We start from the raw sequence: 22308 nt of genomic DNA, 5'->3' as shown, positions 1-22308 counted from the left end.
AACAATGTATGATAGAATAGTTTCCCTAAAAATTAATAAATTAATCACTCTTGCCCACATTTCTATGCTCTTCTCCATTTCTTTGAAATATGGATGATCAGCCTAGGATGTAGTCCAAAATGTGCAACATATGGACCATATTTTATAACAGGATGCATTCAAACCAAGCAAAACTTTTTTTAAAAAAAGGTAACAAATATTGATCTCTTTTTGTTGCTTCTATCTTAATTCCCTGAACATACCCTTGAAGATTTATGTATATAAAAGGTGAATAGCTAGAAAATACAGCAGGTGACGATTGTAATTTTTCATTATTATAATAGCAAATATGCCACAGCAAGTCAAGCATTAAGCACTTTCTGGATTTTCTTTTTTCCTGGGGAATGCCTTTCTCTGGAATACACAAAGGATTTTGGTTTGCTTTTATTTAAAAAGAGCAATGAATTCTGCTGTTTGGATTACTGATGACATATTACCAAATTTGATCATTTTGTTATTATTTATGTATCTGTTATTTGTCCATCGGTATCTTCAAGCGAACAGAGGTTAAATAATTTGACCTTTTATCTTAACAGAGGGGAAAAAAGGTGGTTGTCCAATCAGGACTACATAGATACAAACATCTCAGTGAAAAATTTCCAAGCTTCCAAAAAAGGCTTAGTTTAGTTTGAAGGGTGATCAGAGTTTTGACATACTTCTCCTTTTACCAATCTCACCATAATAAGGCACATATCAAGACTGCCACCTGAACGACACATTTTTGAGCTCGGCACGATATCTGCATGCAGAGAAAGCTCTCAGTCACTGAGTGACAGGAGCTATTGCAGTCACTCATCCTTAAAGAAAACATATTTTCTCTTAATACCTGCAAGTGTTCTGCTAACAGGAATTTCCAAAATCTGGATTATAATGGCTTCAACATGCTTTATTGATCTATTTTATTTCTTTATTGGAGTGGCTAGAAGCAAGATGATCTGTTTTATATAATGTCCTGACCTTCCCCTAAGCTTGGCAAAATCTCAGGCCTAGCTGAAAGTCTGGATGTCATGTAAAAAATAGATTTTTAAAAGGGTTTTGAAAAATAATTCTCCAGCTAAAGGTCACTGAACACTAGTTAAATTATATAAGGGGATTGGGAATTAAGATTATGCACCTTTGGCTATTTTCCTGCTTCACAGAATGTGAGAACAATTAATAATGCAAAGAGCTTACAGTATTTAATGATGCAGAGTGCTTAGCAGAAATACCCATGCTATTTCCAAGGCACCACAACAAAGACCGAACCATTTGAAGGAGGTATTCTTTTCTGCCTGCACAGGATATCATCTGGTTCCTTCATGAATTTTGAAAGCTCTACCCCACTCACAACTTCCTTCCTGAAGAAGAAAAAACAAACACAATCCAGATTCCTCCTGCTTAGTTAACTTAGAACCATAGAATCGTTTGGGTTGGAAGGGACCTCTAAAGGTCATCTAGTCCAACCCCCCTGCAATGAGCAGGGACATCTTCAACTAGAGCAGGTTGCTCAGAGCCCCGTCCAACCTGACCTGGAATGTTTCCAGGGATGGGGCATCCACCACCTCTTTGGGCAACCTGTGCCAGTGTTTCACCACCCTCAGCGTAAAAAATTTCGTCCTTATATCCAATCTAAGTCTACCCTCTCTTAGTTTAAAACCATTGCCCCTTGCTCTATCGCAACAGGCCCGGCTAAAAAGTCTGTCCCCATCTTTCTTATAAGCTCCCTTTAAGTCCTGATAGGCTGCAATAAGGTCTCCCCGGAGCCTTCTCTTCTCCAGGCTGAACAACCCCAACTCTCTCAGCCTGTCCTCATAGAAGAGGCGCTCCATCCCTCTGACCATTTTTGTGGCCGTAGTCTGAACCCAAAGGTTTACATTCTGTCCTCAATTACACCCGAACTTCCAGTTAACTTCAAAAAAAGTACCCAGGAGAGAAGGGAAGATCCCTTCCTAGATTAATAACCAGTTAAAAGATAAGAAAAGAAAGGGCCAGTTTTTGCAGCAGAGGGAGGCTACCAGCAGGGTCTGTGCTACACCCCATTCTGCATCCCCAGCATCTGCATAAATCAATAATCTGAGAAGAGAGAAGACAGCAAAGTGCCAAACTCTGTCCGTGACACAAAATCATTCAGGTGAGTCAAACCTAAGCTGGCTACAAAGAATGGCAAAAAAATTGCATGTTAACATATTACAACCCTGTCACTTGATCAGTACTACATTGGCACATGCCTCATGGTACACGTGGAAACAGTAATCCTCGACGTGCGTGCGCAGTTGTGACTCTAAACTAGGTATTGCCACTAGGACATCCTGAAGTCACTGTAGAAAATGCTAGCTTAGCATCACAAGATAGAGAAAATGTTTGAAACCAGGAGCTATTAGGAAGGAAATTGAGAACACGATGGAAAAGGTCGCCCAAGACTGGAGGTGAGGCAGAGGTGTGCAGGCAGCCATCCAGCACTGCCTGTGCCCTGGGCACCGGCAAGGCAGAGTCCAAGAGCAGGCTCTAGCAGATATGGTTAAAAGTCAAAGAGGGGAACCCAACTCAACAGTCGTTGGTGTGACGGCTCCATGCACCCTGCCTGGGTCTCAAACTCATGTATGTGCTTGTTAGAGAAAGAAGAGAGGCAGGAGCTGCAGAAGTTAATACGTTGTTTTAATGCTTCCCTGAGGCACGTGCTCAGAATAACAGATCTGAATGAGAAAAATGATGGAGCATAAGAAATAGCAAAGCTTCGAAGGTGATAATGAAAACATTTGGTTGACAACTTCACTTACATCCCCTCAGTAGCAGTTCTTACAGTGAAAGCCAAAAAAAGCTGAACACATGAAAACAGGAGTTGGGGAAGACTGGCTAGGAGCAAACGAGACAGGAACGCTGGGCACTTCGGGACTTGGGACTGGCAACACCTTCCTTCTTCCCCACCCTCCTTCCAAGGCAGGTCATACCTGTGGATTTTAATCCCTTGTTACAGTGCAATTAGACACGTTGGGACACGCTGCGTAGCAAGGGCTATGTGGAAAAGAGGTTCAGGGGAGTCTGCTAGGGGTCTAGTGCAAGTCTGTCCATGGCTGTGGTGCCTTTCCCACCCTAAACCATATGCAAACCCACAGGAGACACCATCTGTTTTAGTTATCTTCATCCATTAATCTGAGGCAGAACAAGAGAGAGAGACCCTGACTGGAAGGAAAAGAGTAAGGAAAGCAATGGAAGGAGTAAGAACACACCCAGCACCGTGCCTGACTAATGCAACACTAGCACTCACTTCAGAGAGAGAGAAACAAATTAAATATCTGATCACCTTTATTCACATCTTGCCTTTTGTCCTTCTCCTGGTTTCAGCAGGGATAGAGTTAATTTTCTTCCTAGCAGCTGGTACAGTGCTGTGTTTTGGATTTAGGGTGAGAACAATGTTGATAACACACCCATGTTTCAGTTGTTGCTAAGCAGTGCTTACACTAGCCAAGGACTTTCCAGCTTCCCATGCTCTACCGACTGAGCAGGCTGGGGGTGCACAAGGAGCTGGGAGGGGGCACAGCCAGGACAGCTGACCTCAACTGGCCAAAGGGACATTCCATACCATGTGCCGTCATGCTCAGTGCCGCTGCTCGGGGACTGGCTGGACATCGGTCAGCAGGTGTTGAGCAATTGCATTGTGCATCACTTGCTTTGTGTATTATTATTATTATTACATTATTATTTTCTTTCAATTATTAAACTGTTTTTATCTCAACCCATGAGTTTTCTCACTTCCACTCTTCCAATTCTCTCCCCCATCCCACTGGGGGAGGGGAGTGAGCAAGTGGCTGGGTGGTGATCAGATGCTGACTGAGGTTAAACCACAACAGTACTAAAAAGAAAAAAAAATCTAAAATGAAATTTGGCACAAACCCATGCCAGCTCTCACATTAAATGGATACTTTCCTGAACTACACATATTTACCTGGTCAAATCTTTCTTACTCACTCTAGAAGCAGAGTGATTCAATAAACCTGGGATAATGAAATAATATAGTTAATATTTTGAATGCACTGAAAACAAACAATCCCTCATTCATTTAGGGGGTCTGCAAAAGGAAAAAGAAAAATTGAGCAGACAAAAATGTAGAAGGGGAGTGTTTTATTTCAGAGAACTAGCAACTTCTTTTGGGGGTTTTGAACAGATTTTTTCCTAATTATCATGCAAGTGTATTCAGTGTATAACTAATCTGAATCTAGCCTGGCACTTCTACAGAGCCAAATCAACCTCAGCTCATTATCGGCAGACTAAAAATGAGTGAAGAGATACATCAGGCCTAATATTTTCCTATTCTAAGGTATATATCTGATTTGGCATCTTAGAAGAATAATAATCTCATAACTGTAAAATAACGGGATGTGAACTGGCTAAAGGAAAAGCATGGGGATTTTGGCAGAACAGTTTTGGAGAGTATAAGGATGTGTTTCACTGAAACTTCTGTTGGTTTTTTTTTTTTTTTTGCCTATTCTGGGCATCTCCATTTTTATTTTTCCAGTGCTCAGAGTGAACAGGAGTTGAGAGGAGCTCCACTCCAGCTTTTACACTTTGGCAGGGACTGAGCACCAGCAGTACTTGCTCCTGTGTTTCTCACTAACTAATACATGTAAATAAGAGGCAATGGCTGGAAAACAATTAAATACAAAATTATGAAGAGAACCAAGGGGAAAAATTTCAGTTTCTGATGAAACCTTTCATGACATGGCTTGTTCTGCTTACCCATCTATCCTCTGCTTTCTGATGTTCTCCCTCCTTATTCGTCTCTGCTAAGTACTGCCAGAACATCCTACAGTGAGGTTCCTTCTTTCAGCACCTCTTCCAATGCAACTAGTTTCTTCAGCATAAAAGACAAGAACAAGTGTCTTTCTTTTCTTTTTAATGGATTTCATGCCAGGAAGAAAGGCAGTACTATTTAGCAATGCTATTTTTGTCATCATAAGCAGAAACAGAAGAGGTGTGAAATACATCTGTATTGCCAGGCTTGGCATGCACTCCACTCCAGGGCAGGAGTGCATACCCTCTCCCAGTTCTGCGTCTGCATCCATCCCAAGCCATCTTTTACTCCTGAAGTCTAGCTTCTATACAGATGACACTTGGATACGCTATAGTTGACCCCAGCATATAGTCTAGGTGTAGCTTAGGTAACGTCCCGGAGTATGCCACCAGAAAAATTTCATCAGGCAAATCAACTCCTTCCATCTTACTTGAATTTGGGAGGTCGGTCAAGAAAATACAAGCATAATTGACAACTTTCAGCAACTTCTGCTTTACTCTTAAAGACTTTGGCTGTGACTGAAATTTCTCAGAGGCTGGCAAGACTTTTCAGATGATCGGCATGCCTCAGCCTGTGGTCTGCAAGACATCAGGAAATCACTCATAAATGACAGTTATCATTTTTAATAAAACCACATAAAGACTCCTACAGATAAAAGCAAGCCACCAAACAAAGCAGAAAAAAATTCAAATTACACCCAATTTTTTTAAAGTTAACCATTTTGGCTACAATGTCCAGGACTGACCATGGATTTTTGTCTAGGTCCTTAGATTGAGAACAACTGGGATACCCTAAAAGAGAGTATGTTGTTGAGAGTACACAGCACTATACCAGTTACTAGGAAGAAAATTAACTCTATCCCAGCTGAAACCAGGACACCAGGCTAACCCTGTGGCATTTGGATGGTTAACTGCTGCCTGCAGCTGCACGAGCACTGCCTTTAAGGTCTGAACAGGGAAAAGGTTTCCTGAAACATGTTAGAAAACCATAGTGCAACATAAGCAAAGAAAATGACTGAGCTTTATAAAATTAAGCGCAGGTATCGACAAATCCAGTAAGGTAGAAGAAGATGTCAGAAAAACTGAAAAAGCAGGAGGAAAAGGCAGGTGTTGGAGTTTCAAACTGCAGTCCTCCCTCTCCCCACGCTGAGGGCTGGAGAAAGCATCTCACAGCTCAGGCTCATCTGGTAGGAAGAGTTCGCTTTTGCAGTAGGCCTGTGGCCATATGTCGAGCACAGCCAGAAGCTTTGATCCTGTAAACTTCAATCCCATTGAGAACAACGAGCAGCAACTCTCAGCCTGGGAAGGACATTTTAATCAAGGGCAACCTGTGACCGCAGGGCTCCCGTAGACAGGCAGCAGCAGATGAAAATTGGACAGCTGAAGCTGCTACCACTCCCTGCCTTCCTCCCCACCTGCCTAACAGATGTTGCTGCCCCCAGGGCAGGGATGTCTGATCCACTCATGAATCAGCTCCTAAGTCACCCCACTTTTCAGCCCGGTGTTTTAAGGTAACCTGACATCGAAGTTGGTTTACCACCGGCGGGGTGGAGCAGACAGCTACGGGCAGTAACAGCTTTAGCCGTCTGATGCTAATTCACCGCTGCGTTCCTGACAAAGCCACCGGCCCTGCTCATCGGCCAGCCGTGCCCGAGGACCAGGATGGTGGTGGTCCCTCCTGGAAGCAAGCCCCGGTGGAGAGGGGAGGTTCAGCTCTCTCCGCCCAAGGACCGACTTGTGCCTTATTGGCAAATCTGCTCCAGGCTTCAAAAAGGACAGAGATTTGGGGAAGAATTCACAGGGGCAGGGAGATTTAAGCTCTACACAGATGTTGAGCCCTTGCTTTAAGCACAAACTTGACCCTAAATATGTGTCCTTTTATGCTGTAATTCGGTGTTTCAGTGGGTTTCTAAGACTAATCAGAAATAACAAATGTAATGCTTACTGATCTGTATCCACACATCAGGTGAGGTCCAATAAGCATCTTCTAGAGATGCATATTTTCATATGCTATTTCTACTATAACTTCACAGGCTATTTAAATAATTGTTAAACTATTTAAAATAACTACTTCAGCAGAGGCTTTTTTTCAATTTACATTTGCATATATGTACACATGAGGTCTTCTTTAGACGTGTGAGAGCTTGGGCAAATTTTGCATGGTAATAAGCCTTGGAAGAAAATGAAAACAAAAGTCAGGGAAAAACATCATACTCCTTTGCTCTGCCCATATTGAACACTATCTCCTCCTTCAGCACAGACCATTCAGAGGCTTTCCTCCCTAGAACTTGCCCTTGGAGCTATGTTTCTAACTACCTCCCTTCAGAATCCAGCCTGGACAGTTAAAGACAGCATACTACCAGAAAAATAGTCAATAATAAAATTAACAGTCAGGGTGCTTTATATTTAAATCTAATTGACAAACTAAAACCACAAAGACAAAGGTTTGGGGATGTGGATCTAACAGTGCCCATATAAATCCCAAATATATCCTTACATCAGTGTGAAAGTATACTCAACAGACAATAATGTATAGAAAACAGCTAATGAGAAGCTGTGCTTCATCTCTGGAAAAGTTATCCAGGGTGGTTTTTGCAACTTTTTCTCTGAGCCCTTTGACATTGGTAGCTCTTGGGACACCACCCTGGGTTAGGCTGACCACTGCATGGTGAAACATTTCAACACCTGAAACAGGGTTTATGTGGGAACAAATAACTTCTTCACTTCCATCCTGTCTGAAAACTGCTTGTGCTCTTAAGCAGGCAGGCTGGTACCATTTGCCCAGAATTTCTGATTCCGGGTCCGAGGAGGTGGTAAGAGCTGTGGGCTTTTCACCACTCACTGGCCAGAAGAAAAATGCGGGTCATGGTGGCTATAAAATCACTCAGGACCCACTTCTGCTTCAGTACGAATCCTGTACTGAGCTACAGAGTGTGCTGGTACACAAAAGTGCTTCCAAATTGTACATGAGCAGTACAGAAACTACAACCTACCCATTCATTTCAACAGCTGCATGCTTAGCAGGAAAAGGCCTGGTTTCCTCATAACTCCACTGACAAAATAATATCTTTTACACATAAAGTTACAAGAGTTACTTTACACTTTGTTCTTCCACCAAAACAACTGAAAAATCAGTTTTGTAGATATCCCAGGCACTGTATCCCTGCTTAGCTCTAAAAGGAATATTCTGAAGACAATATTTTGTTCTTTAGCTATATCAACCTGAACCAGGGCCAAAGAAGTAATCCTAGAAATGACAGCCATCCCAAAAAAAGGAAGTAAACTTTTTTAGGAGAAAAAAACCCAAACACGGTAAGGATATGGAAGTGTGTGGAACAGGCAGCAAAAATCTAAGCAGACTGAACTCAGATTCTGCTCCTTAGAGTTCCCGATCTGTTTGCCTGAGGACACAATACTAAGGACAATATTATTTATAACACACAATAAAAGCACAACTTTAGGTCCTTTTAAAAAGTTAGTGATATTGATCTTGGGTTCTTTATACAAGACAATATCTGTTACTTTCCTAAACATTTACTGGATTGCAGCTAAATTTATTTTTTCATATAAAATGAAAATGTGTCTGGCACAACTTTCTTTTTTTATTTTTTTTATAGTGCATGTTAAATCAGTCCAGAGACATCGACAACAGAGTGGTAAATATTTAAGATTACATCTTCTTTCCTACATTATTCTTTTCCTTCTCTATCAGATCTACTGTCAAATAACTCAGTTCTTCCTTTTATTCTCGCTCTTCAAACACTCTTGGCACCTCAGCTACACTAAGATCATCAGATTTCATCGGAAAGATGAGCAGAAATCGAAAGTCTGAGAGAGCACTTATGGAATCATCCAAAGTTACTGGATTCAAAAAGAAGTGCTCTTTTCCATTAGACCAGCTCAATATTAAGCTCCAAATATTTATTGCCACTTCTAGTGATCATATGCCAGAGCTTTCAATAATATTCATTATAATGAAGTGTTTATTGGAAAATGGCAACAGCAAATGGGTGAAAATATGTCCAAATAGAAAATTTAATATTCATAACCCTTCTCCTATCTAGGGGTCGCTAGAAGAGCAAAACAAGTATTTCTTTCCATTTCTCCATCTAAGACAGACTCACAAAAGACTTCACACAAAGCTCAGGGGAAGCATTAGGAAAGTAACATCATCCAGCAGAGCTAGGATAAATCCTGCAATTATTATTCTGATCTGGAATTCCCAGCAGGTTGACAGCTGCCTTGCAAGAAACACTGGTGAACATCAGGCAATCATTATACACTTCCTTTGGAAAAAAAGCAAACCTTAATCATCCAGTTGTGCTTAGATACTACGGCACAAGACAAATGCTAGCTGCCATTCACAGACATTTCTCCAGAGAAAGCTTTTGTGTTCGCATTTCTCTGATGATGTGTTGGGTCAAGCGGGAGGTTGTGTTGGTCGGTTGGTTGGTTGGTTGGTTAGCTGGTTATGGGCTCCTGCTGCTGTTTTGTTTCTCTTCTATCACAGACTCGCCTCATTTGAAATTCTGATGCAAACCACAGCACTAGGGCAAAGCTCAAAATTTCAGGGATCTGCCTTTAGCCATAATTATAGGCTCACCTTTGTGCTCTGCACTTTCAAGGGTGGCAGTTGCTATAAATTACCACAGGTAGGAAAAAAAAAAAAATCACAAAACAGCAGCAGCATTCTTGAAGGGGCACCAAACAAGGTACAAGTTTGTCCACTGACATTTTCCTCCTGGGTAACTCAGGCCAGGAGGTCAAAACAATGGCTGACTAACAAGACAACATGCAGGGAAAAGGTTACCATTAATAATGCAACAGAAGAGCACTGTGTGGACAAGTAATGTAGGAAAAACATACCGGTAGGACCAGTAGGATACAGGGGTCATGCAAGAAATGACTAGACGCTAGTCAGAGAAGCGATTTTCTGAAAAGGATTCAGTGTTGTTAGCTAAACGTCCTTCCAAGTGTTCGGTAACTTCTGCTCCCTGCGTATTTCCTTCAGAGGTAGAAAATACAGATCTACTAATAGTCTTACTTTATTATTAGCATGTCAGTGCTTTGATGATCTTGCTAGGTGACTTTCCTTAAGGACCCCTGACTTGCGCAGTCAAAACAGACAACTCAAGAAAAAGGAAAAGAGAAAAGGAAGGGGAGCATGTGAACGGTGCCATTTAGGCAGATCTGGAGTAGAGGATTCCCCGCCCATGGAAACGACAGCACAAGCAGCGGTGGGTCAGTCAGATGATGCCACCCATCCCATGCAGTCATCCCTAACAGTTTCTCCAGTCTACAAACTAATTCAAACTTTGGTCTAACAGATAGATACTGATATTACCAAAAAGATTCATGAAGGATTTCTGAAGGAAGCTAATGTCCACTAATCAAGTCAGCTTCGGAGGTAGCTGAGAAAAGGCTCCATATCCCACCATTTCCAGACCTGCGAAGAACTGAGTCCTGTACAAAACACATACAATTCCACAGCAGCATTCTCATAAGCAACATTGGCACACAACAACTTTGCAGCTAATTTGGAAAGAGCCTGCACGTCGAGGTTTCCTTTCTATGAACACTGGGGTGCAAACCTTGGTAGTGGAAACCCAAAAGCTCCAAAAGCAAACAGTACAGGCTGAAAAAACAAATGTACTCTTCTCCAGACATCATTGCACTTCAAATCCAATGTGGCAGAGACTTGGAATCTACACCAAATGGTAGATCCTGATTTCCAAAACGAATTCCATTAGCAGCATTCTAATAAAGAAAATTATTTCCTACAAGATACAGGTAATTTTAAGGCTCCAGGAATGCATAATGCCAGGTATTAGTGAACTGCAAACCTGTTCCATTTTCTTAAAGCTAAGTATTTGCTTACTCTTCTCTTCCAGTACTGTAAACCAGGAATAACTTAAGTGAATTCCCGTGAGTTACAGCAGTCTAAGGCTTATGTAAGTGGGAAGAGAATCATGCTGTCTGTGCTTTATAAACTAGAAGCAGGGTGAAGAGTTTACATAATGAGGGTAATATGTATATATGTATAAAACCCCATACAGAGGGTTTATAAACAAAAGCCCTTCATATCTATAATCCATGACCAGAAAATGAATCTGTCCTGCATAAAAAAGGAAAGATGGCCCACCTTACAACCCCTCGTATGAATAATAAACACAAGGTGCAAGCCAGTGATTGATATGAAGGAATTACAAGATAAAATGTGAACACTGTTTTCCTTTCTTACAATAGCTTTGGAAGTGGTTTTGCGGTTTATTTGTATGCAGACAGTTCTTCTGGTCAGGATGGAGTGTGTGTGAGAGTATGTAATTGTAGTGAGAAGATAGAGACTGTGTGTAGGCAAGTTACCTGTTTAGTAATCTTTACTGCTGAACAACCCCATCTTCTACCAATGGCAAAATGGAAAGCAGTTTCAGAGTGTCCTTGCATTGTCTTTCACCTGCTTAACAAGGTACAATTGCAAAGAGGCCTTCAATTACTGTCTTCAAGTACAACACAACAAAAATTATTTCAGAACTGCTTTTGGTGCGGGAGGTAGGAAAAGCAGCCTCAACATGGTATCCTTCCCTTGTGAGCTCTGTACGAGTGAGGGAGATAACAAAAGTTTCAGTTTCCTAATACTCTTTCTAATTCTGATCCCAGTCTTGTGATTTCAGCCGATCCTCCTTGCAGGCTACTGAATTAAAGACTTAATGGGACTATGAATGGGGCTTACTAAAAATAGCTAAGTGTTACCTATTTCATCAAGAACTAGCGTATATGCTGTATTAGGTCAGAAGCCTATCTTAGCTATAATTGATGATGTCTGGAAGAACAAACAAGTTTCTTCACTGCAATGTGTCTGAGTTGTAAGCATGAAAGCTGAAGAGAGGAACTGAACACAGCTTTTTAAAAATAAACAAGTTAGAAACAACTATACTTATTTTAAGGATATTACCACTTCAAAAACGATAACAGATTAACATGAATATGACAACAAGCACAAATCAGTAAATTCTGTTTCTGCTTTATCTGTAGCATCCCCCAGTCGATATGAAGAAGCAGCTTTCCTGCATTTTGTATTACTTTTTTCTTCTCTGAAATGTCAAACATTTTGCTCAGAAACACAAGGACTATACTACAGAGACTGACGAAAAGACAGATTTACACTCATATCCCAACTGATTCACTTCTAGAACAATTAAGCCACATCCTGAGACCTTTGGAACCTCTAATAGTCCATATGCCTCATTGGTTTTATACATAGCCCTAAAAGCACTGTATGTTAAGCCACAAAATCTAAATTATCTGGACTAAACTTTCTCAACCGGTGAGTGCAGAGTCCCGCTTCACTCCCTCTTCTGGTAGTGCAATATCGGAGGAGAAAAGATGGAGAAAGAGAGAGTTCCAGCCAAGGAGCTAGACAGCACTAATCCACCACTCTACAAGGAGAAGGAATAGTTTTGCATAAAGCTGAGCCTCTTTCTAATCATGTGGATATCTAAGCTCTTTATCAGAGCCATACTAATGAGAACAAATGATGGTGCAAAGACTTTGTTATACTTTGAGTATATGAGCGCCAACTACCTTGGGGTTAGAAATTCAAAGTAATGGGGAAGCCAAGGTGTGGGCAAGTAAAAGTGGTTTTCCTGTGACTTAAAGACTCTCTGAAAAACACACAGAGAGGCGGAGGCAACAGAGCATCCAAGTCACTGCACACATGACAATCTGACTTTGGACTGGCACACTCTTTTCATCCTTTATTTAATGAACTAGTGAACTCTAGTGTTAAAGCACACTATTCATGTCTTGAGTGCTCTGTTACACTGTCAGATTTTATTCACACTGTCTGAATAATATAACTGACAGAAATCAAAGTTTATCTGAGCATAAACAAGGAAATGATACAGTGCCAATTTGTGGAGCAATTCTAATGGGGCCAGTTGTTCATTTCCTCTTCTCATACAAGCTGATACCCTTAAAAAACAAGAAAAAGAGATGCGGAGAGGATGAGCCAGTGAATGAATACTGAAGCACCTACCTTTAAAGCATGTAACACAAAGAGTGTGACAGGGTACAAAGGAGGCCCGCACTCCTTCACAAGCACACATCCGTGCAAGCCAATGTGAGCAGCTGTTCTGTGCTGAGGATCAGGGAGTAGTGGGGGTAATTGGGGAAGGGTTTGGTTCACATGGTAGCAGCCCTTAGGGCTCTTCGGGAGGGAGGAGGGCAGGCCAGGAACAGCCTCAGCTGCCATCCTGATGCACATCTCTACAAGGATTAAGCCTCCATCTGGACTAAAGTAAAATGCCACCAGCACCAGCCTCCCTAAAACTTTCAGCAGTGCCAGCCGCGGCTGACGGTACCCAGACAACTTGCACCGCCAGTAATGCTGCACATCTGCCAGCCTGTTCCTCCCTCCCTAACATGAGAGCTCATTTCCTCTCCTCTGTCCACCAACAACTAAACTGAAACAAAACTCTTGTAAAACGATGGATATGATGAGAAGGGGGCAACTGAAGTGACAAAGAGGATGAGTTCAAAGGAAACAAATGTTTATTACAGAAGGAGTTGTTATCTCCCCTTTGACAAAGGAGAAGGAAGATACTGCTCATTTGGCAAACAGTCGTCCCACCAGGGACAAACAGGCACTGAAGAAAATCCAACTCCCATCCCTTCCAGTCCTCTCCTCCCCAGTCACATATTCCTGCTCAAGTTTTACAAACTGGTATAAGAGATGTAAGGATCTGAACAGACTGTGGTCATGCCCAGCACTGTTTTACACAGTAGCCAACCCTGAATCAGCCGAGCCTCCTGCAAACCTCACATCTCGTACTTCAGCAAGAATTTTCTTTGAAAGGGAAATAAAGTAACTTTGCATAAGCAACTGATCAGAGAGGCACGCTGAGTTATTGTTCATATGACACCTTCTTTTGTTAAGGTGACCTCCAAATGAAACGTGGGCCCGCAACTGGGTGATCAGAACACCCAGCACACTGCTCAGTGTCAAATTATTCAGAACCTAAATGCATCTGTTTAATATCTGAAAGATTATCTTGCTTTATAACACACGAACAATCAGAGGATCAGAGTAATTGTTTTGCAAGCACAGGCACTTTTTGTTCCTGTAATCCACTAACCAGGAAAAGCATCCGACCTGCACAACAAACAGAGCAGATTAAATTGTTAGCTGTCACACACAAGATAAAAGGGAGAAGTCATTTCTGTGCCTCCAGTTGCACGGGCTGAATTCAGTTCCAGAACACAGACAATCTTGCCAATTCCTGGCATTATAAATTCATTAGTCAGCCTTTACCCCTCCTGAAACAATCCCCTTCCTCAAATGCCTTTTAAAAATATCTTTCTCATGATGGATCCCTTTGTCTTGTGGTGTCTGGACACTGAGGAGGAATTAAGCTCGTATTTTCAGGCTTTTCTCTGCAGAACAGCTGAGCCAAGAGATCTAAAATGCACTCTCCTCTTTTTCCAATAAAAAGTGAGGGTCTCCCCTCCACAAGTCAGGGCTTCCAGAAAACTGCAAAGGTCTCTGATGTAATGTTGGCACTCATCAACAGCTCATATATTTCTCTGATGTGGTGGAGAGAAACCACTGGTGAAGCTAATTTTGACACAAAAGTGTCATTATGAATGACATTTACAATAAGCATTAAACTGGCTTATAGTTTTATCATGTTTTTATATGAATCCATGATACAATTAAAACACAAGAAATTGATTTTTATGTGTGACAGAGAAAAAGTGGAGAACTGTAGAGAATGACATCTTTAAAAGAGTGTGGCATAAGCCAGTCAGAACCAGCCACAACAGATTTTTGTACCAAATCAGGTGCCTCTAATTCAAGCATAAACTATTGGGCTCACTCTAGGCACTAAGGGTAAATCTTGTGGCCTGAAATATCAGTTTTATTAGTACAAAAATACTAATTAATGTTTTCCTTTTAGACTAGCTCAGGAAGTTCCAGTACTGAGACAATATTTCAGCAGAGTTGTCTGATTACCCTTTTTAAAAAAAAAAAAAAAAAAAAAAAAAATTCTACAGCTCACAAATTAACAGACAAGGAAGTTTTGATTATCCATAATTGAAGCTAAAAGTACAGAGCATCCCTACTCATCTCCACTCACTAGAAAATGTCAATCATCTGTAATCCCAACTCAGTCCCCTGTTTTGTGGCTATAGTTCATATCTGTAGGCTTCCCTGAACTTTAAAACTTCTCTGAACCTGTATTTTGCAACTGAACAAACCCAAAATAATGTAGAAAATCTGGCCCACACAAACACACAGAAAATAAAGTTGTAGAACGAACTTGTAGGATTTCATTTGGGCCTAAGCCATTTTTTATGCATTTAAGAGTTTGTATGTGTGCACAGAAGCAGCACTTCATCGAGAAACAGCACAAGCCGAGGTAGTTGTGTTTGAAAACTTTAATTTCAAATTGAATTCTAGGGGAAACTATTTGTTTATCTATTGTTGTGGTTTAACCCCAGCCGGCAACTAAGCACCACACAGCCGCTCGCTCACTCCCCCCCACAGCAGGATGCGGGGAAGAGAATTGGAAGGGTAAAAGTGAGAAAGCTCGTGGGTTGAGGTAAGAACAGTTTAATAATTGAACTAAAGAAATAATAATAATAATAATAATTTGTAATGAAAAAGTAAATAACAAAGAGAGAGAAAGACAGACAAGTGATGCAAATGAAAACAATTGCTCACCACCAACCGACCGATGCCCAGCCAGTTCCTGAGCGGCACCCCCCAGCCAACTTTCCCCCTAGTTTTATTGCTGAGTATGACATCATATGGTATGGAATATCCCTTTGGTCAGTTGGGGTCAGCTGTCCCGGCTGTGTCCCCTCCCAACTTCTTGAGCACCCCCAGCCTGCTCACTGGTGGGGTGGGGTGAGAGGCAGAAAAGGCCTTGACTCTGTGTCAGCACTGCTCAGCAGTAACTAAAACATCCCTGTGTTATCAACACTGTTTCCAGCACAAATCCAAAACACAGCCTCATACTAGCTACTAGGAAGAAAATTAACTCTACCCCAGCCAAAACCAGCACATCTATCTATTCAGATGATCTCATTTCCTCCAAAATCAGTGTCATAAGATCCCTCCTCCTCTAGTCCGCTCTCCTGTATTAGTGAAAGAAAGCAGTTCATGAAATACACGTGGACAACATCCATTAAAAATGTCAATTACTACACAGAAATGCGTCATTCCTCTGACAAAGGGGATATACCTACACCTGGTATCCCATACCCTCTGGACTTCCGTTAGAGTCAATGGAAAGAAACAGGGCACAGGTCAGAAAGAACTGAAAATGGATCGGGGGAATCCCCTACTAAAAATACACATTTCTCTCCTTTGACTACACAGGGAGTTTAGGGTGACTGCCTCTGATTCAGGCATCGACCCCAGAGACATCTGAAGTCAGGTGAGACAAATGCCAGCACAAGCGGTTTCCTGAGAGCACCTGTATGCACGCCGTAAGCAGGGACCTCATCTGACTGAGGGGAGGGACGGATAAGCGGCTGAAGGAGAACCTTCCCAGAAGGTGTTGCTGGAATCCGGGACTTCTCTGATACAATCATAAATGTAAACACAGAGAATATAAAACAAAAGAAAAAATCAGAATAACCAGACGGAATAGTCTTGCTGAGAGCTCCTAGCATTGTCGGCTACCATTTGACCCAAAAGATCACTCCCATTTTTTTTTCCACAAATGCCATATTATATTTACACTATATTCAGATTTTGGAGGGACAGGCTCCATTACTAATCAAGTTTGTTTCACCTGTTCTCCAGCTAAGATATCTTTCCTCCATAAATCTATGTTTATTATTTATCTCCGTTTTTCAATGCAAAGTCAGTCCAAACATGTCATTGAAATTCCATGTCCTTATTTTAAATGAAGGATATATGTTATATATATAATTTTTAATGAGATCTATATTAAACTGTTTCTATAGAATAATCTCGCATAACTAGATATCCAACCAGCAATCTAGAAGATACCTTAAATGGCCTCTCTAAAAATGTACTTCAAACTCAGAAGGGTATATAGTTCATAAATTGTGAGTAGCTACTAAACTGTTATGCAAATGTCTTTGCAGGATGGGGACTTTAAACTATAAAGAAAGAGAGCAGTGATTCTATTCTCCTAGGGATTTGTTAAAAAAAAAACCCAAACCCCCCCAAAAAAAAGCCCCACGTATAACTAGATAATATTCAAGACTTGCATATTATTTGAAGCTATTCAGAAGCCAGGTTTCTGAGGGAATACAGAAAACTTCACATTTGTTTTAATCACCGCTACAGATTCTACTTCCTAATAATTTGCCATGAAGAAATGGAGAGTAATTAAAGACAACCTTTAATACTGGGAGAGAAGAGCAGAAAATTTAACAAAAGGTAAGCATTCTGAATGAACACTAAAAAGGGAAGAACTAACTTTTCTTATATTTTAATTTAATTAAAAAGTTTTTTTGCTTTTTCCTTAAAAAAGTGAAAGAAAAGAAAAATACCTTGAAAAATGATTGTTCTACCTATAGTTAGTTATAATTAAAAGCCATCCAAAATCACAATGTAGTATTTAGCAAACTGCATTTCAGGTAGTGACTGTGCAGCTGGAGATTTATCATACATAAAATTAACCCCCCCCAAATTAACAATAAAATGCATTTTACTGATTTGCCTAGAGTGAAAGATTAGTTATTAGTTCCAGCCCAGTCTCTGCTGTGATCTCATTATAAATTCCTGAAAGAAAAACATCCTTTTTTCCTTTTGAACGCGCTCCTCCCTGTCTTAGGGCATTCATCTCCTGTTGCTGCTACTGCTGTTGTCTACTGGCATGGTTTTCACACAGGTGGTACGTGTATTACTACGCGCAGGTCTGGCAGCAGTTTGACATGTAGGGTAGGTATTTCCTATACCTTTCCTTCTTCATTACGAAAGATCTGTAATAAAGTTTGTTCCCATACTATGATTTATGTGATCTAGAATGCCAAGAAGTTTGACTGTAGGTTTGGGATGGCCCTGAATCACTCTTTAAAAGAAAATCTCTATTTTAAAAGGCTACTCATGGGACAGTCCAGCTTCCTATTTCAATCTCATGAAATTCCCATTTCACTCTCATGCTCCCCTCACTGCAACACATCCTTCCGTTTCCTCCCTCCTGAAATGGGAGGACATATAAATCTAATCTTAGCACATTAAATCTTCCTGCTATTTTATCTTCACCAGGACCTGACTCTGTTTTCAGTCATTCAAAAAACATTTTTCCTAATGAAGACCCAGCCCTCTGGGAAATGAGGTCCAAATTTGCCCATCGCAGCTGTCATTCACTCAGATACTCAGCACATACCACCACCCGAGGCAGGTCCAGGCCATGAAGAAGTAGAGAGCAGCCTGTGAGTGCCAGTTAGTGTTCAGATTCAAGCTGACCCAGCTTCAGTGGAGAGACACAGTCCAGATTTTTTGTGTACCAGCAATTTTCTGCTTTCTTGTGCCTATCCTCTAGCTATTACTGTGCTTCACTATTAAGAACTTTTTTCTTCCTCAACTCCAAATATAGCTACTGCTTCCTTAGGCTGCTACCTTTTCTTACTTTTTGTATTACAGGCTAATGATCTGTCAACTAATATTAAATTATTTGCTCTCCTAATTGCCTATTTTCAAATAATAGATTGCGGAGTAAGGTGGTTACCTTAGCACTTTCCCTGTATATTTCAAAAGAAGAAAGAATTGATACATTAGAAATGAAAGGCTCAAACCCCAGAGAACCCTAGTCCTACTTACTGCTCACAAAAATATTTCATCCACAACATTAAAATATTTTACAAAATTTCTGTAGTATTTATTTTTTCATCCCCTTCCAGTATCAGTTACTTTCATTCCAAAGCCTATGAGGTTTTCTCATTTTCAGATCAAACATTCAAAGCATCCTGAAAATTTAATACCACCATAATGCTGTATTTGAAAACAAACAGAAAAAGATATGGTTGAATCCATTGGTATTTTTTCCACCTTGTAAGAATTCTTCCTGTATGCCCGTAAAAAAAAAAAAAAAAGTAAAAAAAAAAATCCAAACCACAGACAGCTGCCCAGGTTACCCGTTTGAGATCAGTTCTCCTATAGGACACAGGGGCTACACAGGTAATATACTCAAGAACTCAAACTTTCCAAGAGTTAAAGAGCATCAGCTGATGAGGCTCTCCCTTTATAGCAGGGGAAATACAGAAAGCAGAGGTGCCAATGGGATGCACACATAGAGGAAACAAGGCCCCCTACCTGTCTCCTCCAAATCCTGGAATTATTTTTCTTGGATGGATTTTTGCTCATATTTTCTTCAACTCTTCCTGGACTCTATAAGGAATCAATTACACCAGTGGAGCACTCTGGTTACCCTGAACCTCTGAACAGACTGAAGGTGGAAAAAGACATGGAAAAACACTGACTAAAGACCTGTTGGCAACTCAATAGAGACACACTGGAGGGAGCCAAATAAAGCTCCTCTCTTTCAGATTCACAAGACAAATTTGCTCCAGCGCTCCATTGAGAGCTTTGTCCTCATTTCACAAACGTGCTGCAGACTGCCAAAAAAGAATGTGTGGGTTTGGAGAAGTGAAAAACGAAACCTTGCATCGTCACAGGGCACTTGCAGAGGCTACTAGAAAATGGTATAACACCAGTTATAGTAAAGTTGCGGCATTAAAACCATTCACAACGGTATTCCTTCCTTTTTGCTCAACCTTTATCTCTGAACTCATGTGCTTTATGAAGTAAGCTATCTCAACAGGCAAGAAAAATCAATTGCATGACACTGAGTTAAACCTAGTAACATCAAATATTTATGGTTTCCTCAAGGAGGTAATCAAACTTTGTAAAAACTTTTCACAGATTATTAGTACAGAGTGATAGTTCTACCGAAATTATCTTCCTGGTAAAAAATAAAACTCACTTTAAAGGCTAATATGAGAGAGGGATTAATGCAGAACAATGCTTAGCTTTCAACCATTTGTTTTAATTATTATACTCTAAAAAACTCAGTAAAGATTCAAAGGATCCTCAAAGTTCTTAGCGATGTGTGACATTAAACACAGAGCGCCTAAGAAGATTTCAGCTATGCCTAATATTTATTTCTCAGGATAGGCAGAAAAATAAAATACAAAATAACCAGCTAGACCTTAACCCAATGCAGGTAACCTAAAACCTTTAATGACTAAAACAAAAAATACTAAAATAACTTTCACATGAAAAAAATAGATAACTTTAAGATAACTTTACGTTTCCTTTTGAATGACAGTTAATTACTAACAAAAATATCTGCATCCGTCAACAATTAACAGTAACAATATAACTTCTCAAAAACTTAATCACAGGATACTTCACCTCTAACCTAATGATGTAATCAAGAGATGATGGAGAAACGCTTGCATAAACCAGCCTTTTTGCTCTTGAACCCATCAGCGTGACAGATGACCACCACTACAGACCACGCAAGTGGCAAGATACTTTGACAGTACAGGTGCAATGTTAAAACGAGATGTGTAGCACAATCTTCTTGGTGTGACATCTAATGCCAGGTCAGGGTTTGTCATCTGCAAAGAAAGGGAATGCCTCTGTTGCTCTTTCATAAACGTTTCATTTTCACGATTTTTCTTTTTTGGGATTTTTTTGGTTGTTTTTACACGTTTATAATAGAGAACATTAAGATCTGACTGTAGTTGCTAACAGCACTGTCGGCCTCTTTGCATAAAGTTTGTGGGAGGGCAAGTCATGCAGATATCCATCACTATATGCCTGCATTCCCAGTAGCACACAGCACTTCCCTAATCAAGGAAAGTGACCTATGGTCATACCTCATGACTTCAGTCTAAATCATGGACTTAGGGCTTTTCCACAGTACCTACTGTGAGTGAAACTGTTAGTGAAAAATAAGCACATATTATTAGACAATGCCTTGTTCACATGCTTAAGACTCACATTTTCTAAGTGGCTAACAATAAAACCAGATAGACCCTAACATTAAGATGTAAAACTTTACCTATTAAACTGAGAAAAGCACCTCCCATTCTGTTGGAAACTCCAAATTTGCCATAGTCACACAGTTAGAATTTCACTAGGAATTAAGCGGCTCCAATATGAATTCGAGGTTTTGTGTTATCTGTAAAATGGGATGCCCATTCTGCTCATCCATGTCATTAAAAAAAAAAAAAAATTAGTTCTCTTTTCCTTCTCAGTGTGGGAACAGGGGAGAAAACTTCCTACGTGGTTCACTATAGCTGACTGCAATTAATAGCGATACCTTCGGGAATTTCAAACAGCTCTGAGAGGTCAGACTACTTGCACGACTCCCCGTGCTAAAGGAGACCAGCCATGCTGTGAGGCCGCTGGCTGCCGGGCAGGGTCAGGATCCAGCTGAGCAGATCAGCCGCCTTCTTACCAAGAGGGCTGGGCAGAGTGTCAGGTAATCATGAAAAGCAGTAGGCCACCGCTCTCTGCCCCTGTATTTTTGCAACAGTTTTTCAAGTCGCTTCATCTTTTCCCTGTGAGCCAAAGCCAGATGTAATACTGTTTTTACTGCCATGGAGAATAATAAAAGAGATGCCATTAGGCTTTAATTTAAGGTTTACGACACAGAAAATTTTAATGGGAGTTAAATTAACTATTGACATTTATCACAACAATTTGTTCTGTAGCCTCTGACCTGCAAGACAATAGTGGGATAATAAAGGCTTCGGGACACGACTGAGCTGGGAGAAGAAACCGTCAGTTATCAGATGCAAGTAAGCAGCCTGTCAAATGTGAGACTCCTTGTTTTACAGACAAAGAAAATCCAGTGGTGACTATTTTACCTTTGAGATATGTTCACACACAAGCAATCACATCAAGTTTCACACCCATTCATTTCACAAGTATATGCAAAATAAGGTCGTGAAAAGTCTTTCTAGAGGAAGAAAGCTAAATTGCTACTGACCATCACGGCATACAAAACAGCCAGTGTGACATCCTCACGAGAAAAACGCTTAAAAACTTTAAAGATGATTTACAGATGTAAGCTGAGCTTCAGAAATACTTACTATATGAAGCAATTATGTTTTAAACAAATTTTAGGCAGGGTAATATAAAGGAGATCTGAGACAATAGGAGACAGAGTCTTTTTGACTTAATGGTTTATTCCAAGTATATTGTGAAAAAAATGGAATATTGCGGCTTTCCTTTCAAAATCATTTTTAACACCAGTTATTAATAACACATTCCAGGCAGGCAGGTCTATATTCATCCAATGTAATTTCACTGGATTTTGCATCATAGGTAGGTAATTGTAAATGCATTTTTTTATATTAATAAAAGGATAATACCACAGCATATCACTGCTAAAAGCCTCCATTCTGGAATTTTCTAATTAAAATGTTGGTATCATATCAACATGACAGAGCTTGTGCAGCCCAGGAGCAAAAATATGCTTATAAATATTCTCCTCTTAACCATAC

The sequence above is a fragment of the Pygoscelis adeliae genome, unplaced genomic scaffold, assembly GCF_000699105.1.
Source record: "Pygoscelis adeliae isolate BGI_AS28 unplaced genomic scaffold, ASM69910v1 Scaffold66, whole genome shotgun sequence".
NCBI lineage: Eukaryota > Metazoa > Chordata > Aves > Sphenisciformes > Spheniscidae > Pygoscelis > Pygoscelis adeliae.
This window is presented reverse-complemented; position numbering follows the sequence as displayed.